General features: G+C 38.6%; 1 non-coding gene across 1 annotated transcript; it reads left to right on the forward strand.

Annotated features, from left to right (window-relative positions):
* Positions 1–512: 512 nt before the first annotated feature.
* Positions 513–588, forward strand: TRNAS-GGA (transfer RNA serine (anticodon GGA)). The gene has a single exon. It is a non-coding gene; the product is annotated as a tRNA-Ser (tRNA).
* The last annotated feature ends 9858 nt before the right edge of the window (positions 589–10446 follow it).

Below are 10446 nucleotides of genomic sequence, written 5' to 3' on the forward strand. Positions count from 1 at the left end.
TTGCCCGGGTTGCCACAGGATCAGATTTTCCTCGGCTTGGATCTGTGTGCCACAGCCTGGTTCGGCCGTTTGTGCCGCGGCGGTCTGGATCTATTCACCCCCTTTGCCCGCCTCAGTTTCTATATTCACAGTTACCAGAGAAAGCCGCCCTGTTTAGGTTAGTGAGGAAGGCGGAGCATTTCTTACTCCCTTTTTCCTTCGGGGTTTGGTTATATATTTAGCCAATTTTTCACTCAATCATACCTTTGGGTGTATTGCGAAGCATCTGGAAGCTCCAAGTATAGGTTTTTCTGTTTCTGGTTGAAGATCTTGTTGAGTTTTGGGGGAGATTTATCGGTATCGCTTCCTACCCCGCCATTACTCTGACGTCATCTCCTCACTGAGTTGATTTTGAGCTCCCTAAATTGCCTTTCTGTGCTTTCTTGTAATCCCTGAGTATTTTTAGGACTTCAATTTTAAATTTTCTGTCATTTAACTCCAAGGTTTCTAAGCTATTAAATTTTTTTCTATAGGCCCTGGCCAGTTGGCTCAGTGGTAGAGCGTCGGCCTGGAGTGCCGAAGTCCCGGGATCAATTCCCGGCCAGGGCACATAGGAGAAGCGCCCATTTGCTTCTCTACCCCCCCTCCTTCCTCTCTGTCTCTCTCTTCCCCTCCTGCAGCCGAGGCTCCATTGGAACAAAGATGGCCCGGGCGCTGGGGATGGCTCCTTGGCCTCTGCCCCAGGCGCTAGAGTGGCTCTGGTTGTAGCAGAGCGATGCCCCGGAGGGGCAGAGCATCGCCCCCTGGTGGGCAGAGCGTCACCCCTGGTGGGCGTGCCAGGTGGATCCCAGTTGGGCACATGCGGGAGTCTGTCTGACTGTCTCGCCCCGTTTCCAGCTTCAGAAAAATAAAAAAAGGAAAAAAAAATTTTTTTCTATAGATTTTTCCTCATCTATCTGAGCTACATCACTGTCTTTTGTATCCATGATACTCAATTTCTTTTTCTTTAATGGCATTTGAGAGTGGTATTGTTAATAACACTAATAAGAGTTGATAAAAAAAATTTTTTTTGAGAAAATGCAGTGAAAAACTGAAAATTCTATTTTGCTAAGTGGAACAAAAATATGTAGAATGGAAGGCTTGGGTTGGGTTGGGTGACAAAGAGGCAAAAAATGAGACAAGAACCCACAAAATGCCACAAGGAAAAAATTTGGATCAAGAATAAAATAATTTGTTGTAAATGATGGTCAAATGAGAGAAATAGTGTAAGAGAAAAGAAAAAAGAAAAAGATAGAAGAAAAAATAAAGTAAAAAATAAAAATTCTAATATATTAAGTGGCACAAAAACTATATAATGAAGAGCCAGAGTGGGGGAAATATTAAAGAGATAAAAAGTGAAGTAAAAAGCACATAAAATGCCATAAAGGAAATATTTGAATCCAGAATAAAATAATTTGTTTGTGGGTGAGATTCAAGTGAGAGAAAAAGTGAAAGAGAAAAGAAGAAACATAAAGAGAGAGAGAAAAAAACTGAGTTACGTTATTTGGAATATAACACACATAGGAAAAAAAAGAATGGAAAATTTAACACCTATGGGTAATAACGTTCAAAATGAAAAGAATAAATTGGAAAGAGGATAAAATGACCAAGATGGAAGAAAAGAAAAAAAAAAGATAAAAAATACAAGAAAAAAATGGAAAAAGTTATAAAGACTGTGGATTTTTTCTGGTTTTGAGAAGTTACCTTCTTTCTTTTTCCTTTCTTCTCTCTCTTTTTGGCTGGTGGTGCTGTAACCCAGGTTCTGCCCCTGTGGCACTCTTAGGCAGAGATATGCTGTTGTGTCGCTATGGTGATGACATAAACTAGGCCTCAGTCCTGTTGGTAGGTGGGGCTTGTTACCATTTGCAGGTTCCGACAATGGGAGAATCCATTTTCCCAGAGCCTCTCCCCAAATCTCTCCTTCCTGAACCAGCATCCCGGGGACCCAGCTGTGAAGTTGCCCCAGCCACTGCCTAGAGAGCAAGAGGCTATAAGAGCTGCCAAATCCCCCCTCTATCCCCGCTTAACGCAGGGTTCTGGGTAAGGCTTTGCCAGCCAGAGCCGCCAGCATAATCAGGCAGTGCTGGGAGCTGATTGTCTTTCAGGTGTCTTCCTATGAGCCTCCGGGCATGTCTAGTATGCCTCAGCACTCTGCAGGTCTGCTCTCCAGAGACTGTCTGCAAGCTGCCTGTGCCCCCTCCTGCCACCACTTCCACAGTTCTCTTTCCCAGGATTGTGCTTTGTTAGCCTGTATGACTGGCAGAGATGCCATGCCCAGAGAGGTCCAGGTGTAGGGAAGCCGGCTTTCATGCACTTCCCATGCACTGTTGTTTGGGAAGCCAAGATTATTCAGAAACTCTGGTCACAGCCCTCACAGAAGGTCACTACAGACAGTCTCTGACCCAGCCCCTCCATCCGGAAATGCAAGGCACCCACACCCAAAGTGCCAGGTGGATCCACTTGCACACTGCCAGCGCTCGCTGACTGGGATACCAGGAGTAAGCAAGGCAACTGCTCGCCCACCTCTGCCAGGGTCTTCCACTGGCATTAGCTCCATGTGGGCTGAGCCACGGGCACACTCTCTCCTCTGCTTAAACATCTCTGCCTTAGCCCAGCTTTTTCCCGCCCCCAGCCCTCGCTTTCTCTCAGTTCCAAGTGAAAGCAGCCCTTGCTCAGGTCAGTGAGGAAAGTGGAATTCTCCATTCTCCATCTTATTTCCTTCAGAGTCGATTATATATTCAGCCACCTTTTCGCCCAATCATACCTTTGTTTGATGTATGTGTATTTTAGATGCTCCTGAGATTGTTTTTCTGTCTCTAGTTGTTGAATTTATTGAAGTTTCAGGGAGAAGTATCGGGAGCACTCCTCACGGCACCATTTCTCTGACATCACTTGAAGTTTATTCTTGATGTTCAGATACATGAAACATGTATGCTGTCAAACATGTCTTTTATTATTATTTGAATTGCTTTTATGGTTTTAAATTTCTTTTCAATTCTGAGATGAGTTAAATATTTTCTGATATATTCTTCTAGTTTAATGAGTAGTGAAAATGCTATGTTTTATGTTTAAATCTTTGATCCATGTTAGGGCTGAACTCCCAAATGTTAAAATACCAAGAAATTAGTCAGCTAAAATCCAGGAACAGGAGAGTTGAATTCAGCACCAAGAAGAGTGCAGGAAGCTGATCTGAACCCTGTTCCTTTCTCCACAGTACTGACTTTTATAGGTGAGTTCTACTTTGCCAACCAGACCTTCACCTGACTGACTTTTAGGCATGCTGTGATCTAGAGTCCAAACAGTGTAACTGATGCAAAGGCAGCAGCATGTGGATTGCAGTTTGGCAAACATTCTCCAAGCTGTGCATTGACAGACACTTTAACTACATTCTCAGCTCTCTCTGTGTTCAATTTATACACAACTAAAGAAATTGTCTCCCTACCACCTTTCTGAGTCAGTTCCTCTTCACTATGCCCTGTACTAAGGAATTTGTATCAAGAATATTAGACTTCTCTGCTAAATCTCTTCCAGGTAGGTTGTGAGTGTGCTTGGCATTAGCATGCCTAATATTGACTGGGGAGCCAAACTGCCCAAGTTCAAAGCCCATTTCCTTGATGCAGGAACTGTGTGAACTTGTGCAAGTAAATTAACCTTTACCTAATTATCAAGAGACTCCTCTGCACTGAGGTCCACAGAGAAGACAAATATTGTCATGTTCTACATCTATCCAAATAGAATCATTCACAACTTTTCCAGTAGATCTCCATGTCACCAATCCTCTAGCCCTGCCCTTGCCAACTGCTGAGAATGTGTCTAAATCATTAACTATATTGTCCATAAATTGATATAGATTTCGATCTCAGCCTGATTCTTCTTCCAGAAAAGTGAATACCCAGGTATACATCTTCTAAATTATTTAAGGAAGTGTTTTTAAAATTTCCATGTGCATACAAGTCATTTGAGGATCTTAATAAAAATGAAGATCCTGATTTAGTAGGTCAGGGCTGAGTCCTGACTTTCTGCAATTCTGCATTTCTTCAAAGTTTCCAGATGCTGTTACTTCTGCTGCTGGCCAGAGAACCACATTTTGAGCAGGGAGCATGAAAGGTACCTTCTAGATCTTGCTCATTATGTTCTATTCACCTGATGATTTGTGGGATGGCAAATCATCAGAGTCCTTTAGTCTAACCTAATCAAAGAGCTAAAGTGTTGACCTAGCCCTGAAGCAATATAATAAAATATACAGCTATCCTTGTCATGTGAAACAAGCCACTTCTGAGATTATTTGAGGATTGTTAAGGTTATTTGAGGTAATTGGTACAGGAACAATACAGTTACCATATCCATAGCAGTTTATCATGTGCCAGCATCTTCATAGCAACAGCAACTACAACTGAAACCATACCTTATTAAACTTGTGATGATGAACAGCTATTGTCTAGGATCTGTCATTCAGGTATTTGACAAGGTGCCATCATCTGGTTTCCTCAGGGATAAGTGTTGCTTTAGTTTACTATTTTGTTAATTAATGGTAACTGCAGAGACTTCCACTTCACACTTTCTCTCATGTACACATCAGTCCACATGTTAGAGAGACAAAGCTCATAATTGGGTATTCTTACAGATACCAAAAATTAAGAATATTCCAGTTATATAAATATATTTCATAACTGATAAAACAAACACTGAATGACTTCATGGATCTTCTCAGCCCAGTAAGATAAAATTAGACCCAAACTTCACTTATCACCTGAATTCCATAAGCCTCTACTCTAAAGGGTATAAGCACAGGTGGCATTCTGAATCACAGGAAATAATTGCAAACCAGTGTCCCATTCCAAAGCTCTGATTACTTCTTCTTCTAATTCTAACCCTAACCCTCAGCATGGTCATATCTTGGAAGTGGTTTCCCCTTTAGGGAGGATGAAGATTTGTTGAAGTCTCTGAGACTGTAGTAATCACACCCATCTTGATTCTTGAGATTAAGTATTGATTCCTGGTTTCTGCTACCCCAGGATCCCATTATTCCCACTGAAACCAGGGACCATATTTGAATGGCAGTATTTTCCTTCATTCTAGTCTCAGAGGGCACTACCACAGCACTTTTCTAGGGAAATGGCACTTTCATCAGCTAATGTTTGTGTCCATGTCTTGAAGGCTATGTCTTCTAAGTCCTCTCAGAGAATAGAGTTGGAGGGTGAACTGGTTATACAGGATAAATCCACCTTAAGTCCATATTATTTGTCTTTTGTCTTCTGCATTAAGGCAAATAGTGTCTGCATTAAAGCAAAAAAAAAACCCTCAAGTTTATTTAGCTTAAGCACTGTTGAGTTCAGTTTTGTTTTACCAACTGAATGGACAATTAAGATGATTCTAAGCTCTTTGAGCTAGAACACTGAATTCATAATCCCTGGTTTAGTGCAATTATATCAATAAGCTCTAAAATAATATTTTATCCTATCTGGTCAGGAACCATCAGAAGTCATTGCACACATTTCCCAGAGATTAACAAGATCATTTAGAAAAATATTGCAATTCTCTTTTCTGCCTAAATTGGTTTAATTGAACCCTTGGAATATGCTGCTATCTAGCTCTCCCAATTGATTTGATGATACTGAAGGGTAGTAAAGTTGGATTATGTAGAATCATAACATCTTCTTCCAAACTCACTACCTTGCTTGAAGTCATAATAGAGTTCCCAACCAAGTCAAGATCAACTTCTCAAACAGAAGCTACTTATATTGGTATAAGAAGTTCACAGGGATTTGGGGATCTGAGATACTGTGAACTATCTAAACCCTCCAAAATTTAGCCTTTTCAGATCTCAATCTATCATTCCTTCCAACCAATACCTTTATTTTTACCTGAGACCTGACAAAGCTGTAACATCCAATAACCATGTGACTTGTCAGCTGTAGGATCAGACTCGGTAGTCACACGATATCAGCTATGTGGCTACAAGAAGGAACAGTTTCATTTAAGGTCAATGTAGAAACTTCCTGGTTGCTTGCTTTTTTTCTTTTTCTTTTTCTTTCTTTTTTTTTTTTTTTTTTTTTACCTTCTCTTCAGTTTAGACATTCAAGTCCTTATACAGTATTCCCCCCCTGAACCTCTGCAATAAAATTTTAAGTCTTTTAAGTGAATTTATAACTCTGTGGGGTTATTTTTTCAGAATTATGCTCCTATACCAAAACTTCAGTATACTATTCCTATACCTCTTCTCTATAGATTTTTTTCCTATTAGTCTAGTGGTTTCTTTTCTTTTCTTTATTCTCCACTTTTTAATTATGTTTAAGTGAGAAAAAATATATCTGTACTTGGATTCTGACAAGAGAGGGGGCACATGAGTTGCCCTTAGTTCTTACTCTTATCTGGGAGATAATTAACCCACTTCTCATACCTACACTTAAAAATCGGATTGAAAGGCCTAACCTCCACTTCACTAACTTGAATAGCAGTGTTTTATGCAGCACAGCTCTTATCCTATCATCCTACCTGGCTCTCTAACATACTGCAATGATGCTATAAATGAAAAGTGCCACTTTCAACATAGTCATTGCTTTCAGGACTCTTTTCTTGTTATTCCTTTCCACAAACTTTCTGATGTATAAATGATAACTAACTGCCTGCACCCCAATTTCTGCCTTGTTTTCCAAGAACAATTCATTACATAGGTATGAGAAGATAAGGAGTGAGGAAGGAAAGTACTCTAGTTACTCCAAACAGAAGCTCCATCAAGTGAAAATATACTGTACAGTTTTAGAGTTAGTACAGATTACGGCTATGTGAGCCACAATATAGACCAACACTGTCTACATATAATAAGAGCCTCAAATGCAGCTACAGATGTAATTTTTAATTTTCTAATAGCCACCTTAAAAAAGTGCTCAATACTAGCATGTTTTGGTGACTACAGTATTGGACAGTGCAGGTCCCAGTAGTTAGGAATTGTTATGAATGTCTCCATGCCTATGCTCATCTGCAGGGTGACCCTTTTTAATGGGTGAAGAATGGGTGAGCTTCCCATTATTTTTCCTAATCCTATGCCCTCCTCCCATGGATAAAGTAAAACTTCTAATTATCTAGTGGCAATAATTGGTTGATTATCAATCTTAATTTTCTTTGTTGACATGCTTTTTAAAAAAATATTTCTTTGCATACTCATGTTTTCTTGAAAAAATTAAATATTGCTACCCAGATATTGTTTTACTTTATTTTATTTTTAATTGAATTTTTTTGTTGTTGTATTTTTCTGAAGCTGGAAACGGGGAGAGACAGTCAGACAGTCTCCCGCATGCGCCGGACCGGGATCCACCCAGCACGCCCACCAGGGGGCGACGCTCTGCCCACCAGGGGGCGATGCTCTGCCCATCCGGGGCGTCGCTCTGTTGCAACCAGAGCCACTCTAGCGCCTGGGGCAGAGGCCAAGGAGCCATCCCCAGCGCCCGGGCCATCTTTGCTCCAATGGAGCCTCGCTGCGGGAGGGGAAGAGAGAGACAGAGAGGAAGGAGAGGGGGAGGGGTGGAGAAGCAGATGGGCGCCTCTCTTGTGTGCCCTGGCCGAGAATTGAACCCAGGACTTCTGCACGCCAGGCTGATGCTCTACCACTGAGCCAACCAGCCAGGGCCTTTAATTAAATTTATTAAAGTGACACTGGTTAATAAAATTACATAAGTTTCAGGTGTACCATTCCATAATATATCATCTGTACACCGCACTGCATACTAACTTCCTCAAGTTAAGTCTCTTTCCATCAACATTTATTCCCCCTTTACCCTCTACCCAGATATCATTTAAAATTCTAAATCACAAAAAGTAATTTTAAGCTTTATTTTTTTCCATTAGTACATCAAACAGCTAAGGGGGGAAAAACTACCCTTTAAAATAAATTCCAAGTCTAATAAATGATAATTCATAGTAGCAGAAGATCTTTCCCATAATGTTTGTGTTTCTAACAAGTGTATGTGTTTGGACAGATTTTAAGTTGTTGCTTGCATTTGTATTTTCTCTTTGGGAGATGATGTGCAGTCATGCATCTAAAGGTTTTGTAGGAAGCTGAAAAATGTCCCCATTCTCTTCATTTGTTTACCAAACATGCTGCTTCACAGAAAACTAAACAATCCTGATGTTTCTGTTTCAAAAGTGGCTATTTTACAAGAATGTGAATAGCTGAGAAAGACAATCCTGTCCTTTTAAATGTTTAAAACTAAATAACCGTTCTCTACATTAAGTGGACAAAATTCATTCGCAAAATCATCATTTTACTTAAAGTTGATGTCTTCCTTTCTAATAGACAACATCAATTATTTTTCTTCTGTCATAAGAAATCCTTATAACAGAAGAAAATACAATATATAATAGCAAGAAACTCAAATGCAGAGAACTCAAGGATAAAATTAGAATAGAAATGTCAAAACTTAAGATGCTTGCAATGTAAAAATCTATTAATTCTTAATATTGTAATTACAGTAAAAAATCAATAGTTTAAATAATAGCTTTCTTCTGAATAAAATAAAAATCATTAACAACCAAATTAATATTTAACATTTTTAGTAACTAAGTTGTGTTCTTTGCAAAAATAAATTGATGAAACCAAGCTAGTCAAATTTGACTACATTATTGGCAGTCCATGTATAAATTGACATAAGATCTTGTACATATAAAATACTAACTGACTTTTTAAATGAAAATAGCATTAGTACTTTAAAAATATAGTAATAATATATACTTGCTTCATCCATGATGTAAGCCAAAAGGATCTTGAATACTTTGGAGAGGGGAACATTTTAGAAAAGCCTATTTATTTTTCAAACATTTAATGACATCACTCCAAATCTTTGAATAGAACAAAGATAAGGAATCCAATCAGTGTATTCTATTAATTCAGTGGTGCTTGACTTTACTTTTGTAGGCAACTAAACATATAGAAAAAAATATGTTTGTTATTACTTAAAATCTGGGACTAGCCAACATTTATTGAGCATGTACCATCTAATGGAAGTGTCCTAATGGTTTACATGTGTTAATTTCTCAAGAAGCTTATGCCAGGCACAGCTATGATCACCATTTAACAATAAAAAAACATTGAATGAAAATATCTTCCCTGCTAAATAATATTTAATAAGAAAATAATTGTAAATTATCAGTAGCTAGAAATAAAGACCAGAAAACTTATAATCTCATAGAGTAAATACTTAGGTGGAGGTTGAGAATTAAGCAATTACTTTTGAAGAATGTAATCAGCGATGGCCTACCAGGGGAATCTTATGAAAATCCTATTAAGAGGTTTAAGGGAAACAGGCAAGATTTTTTTTTTAACTCAGAAAAGTAAAAAATCAGTGGTGGGAAAAAATAAAAAATGACTTAACCCTGTGGAGACAAGAGACTTAATTTTTCATATAGTAATGTCCATTGTGGGTAGGGCCAGCTCAGGAGGATCCTGAGATCTTGTATAGCAGTGGTCCCCAACCCCCGGGCCGCGGACCGGTACCAGTCCATGGGCCATTTGGTACCGGTCCACAGAGAAAGAATAAATAACTTACATTATTTCCATTTTATTTATATTTAAGTCTGAACGATGTTTTATTTTTAAAAAATGACCAGATTCCCTCTGTTACATCCGTCTAAGATTCACTCTTGATGCTTGTCTTGTAAGTTCGACAATTATATTTAAAAATACCACAGTTTTTACGCCGGTCACATGATTTTATTTTGTGCATTTTTCCGTTCCACCCTGAAGGCCAGTCCATGAAAATATTTTCTGACATTAAACCGGTCTGTGGCCCAAAAAAGGTTGGGGACCACTGTTGTATACCACAAGAGCCACCGTACTGAAGAGATGGTCCATGGCTCTCTTTCATTACCTTTCCCTTATACCTGCCTTACTCAAGTAGCCAGGGAAATAAACTTAGTTATAGTTACTGATGCACTTGTTATAATTACTAATAAACTTGTTCCCAGGTCATATATTAAAATTTTTTACTTACTGTGACCTTTTGAATGAGTAAATTAAATGAATGACTTAATAAAAGTAAAGTAACATGAAAGAACAACCTTTATTTTCATCTTTTAAAACTATCTAGGGATAAGAGGAATGGGAAGAAATTAACACCTTCCTTAAGTGTTCCTTCAACACTTGACTTTGTTCAGAATGTGAGTGCTTCTATAATATTGTTTGTTTTAAACTGCTCCAATTGGTGTATTCTGTTTACTTTGAACTTCTTGGAATTCCAAATCTGTAAATTGCATTCCAACCAAACAGCAATATACCATTCACAGAGTAAAATGCCTCCAAGAAGAATGAGATTAGCACATTTTAGTGAAAGATAAGTTCATTAAGACACTTTGAAGGTTGGTAGAATGTCTGGATTTAGAGTTTTTTTCAAGGACCTTGAGTTTAACAATTTAATTTAAATTAATTTTAACTCA

This window comes from Saccopteryx bilineata, chromosome 12, assembly GCF_036850765.1.
Source record: "Saccopteryx bilineata isolate mSacBil1 chromosome 12, mSacBil1_pri_phased_curated, whole genome shotgun sequence".
NCBI classification, from domain to species: Eukaryota; Metazoa; Chordata; class Mammalia; order Chiroptera; family Emballonuridae; genus Saccopteryx; species Saccopteryx bilineata.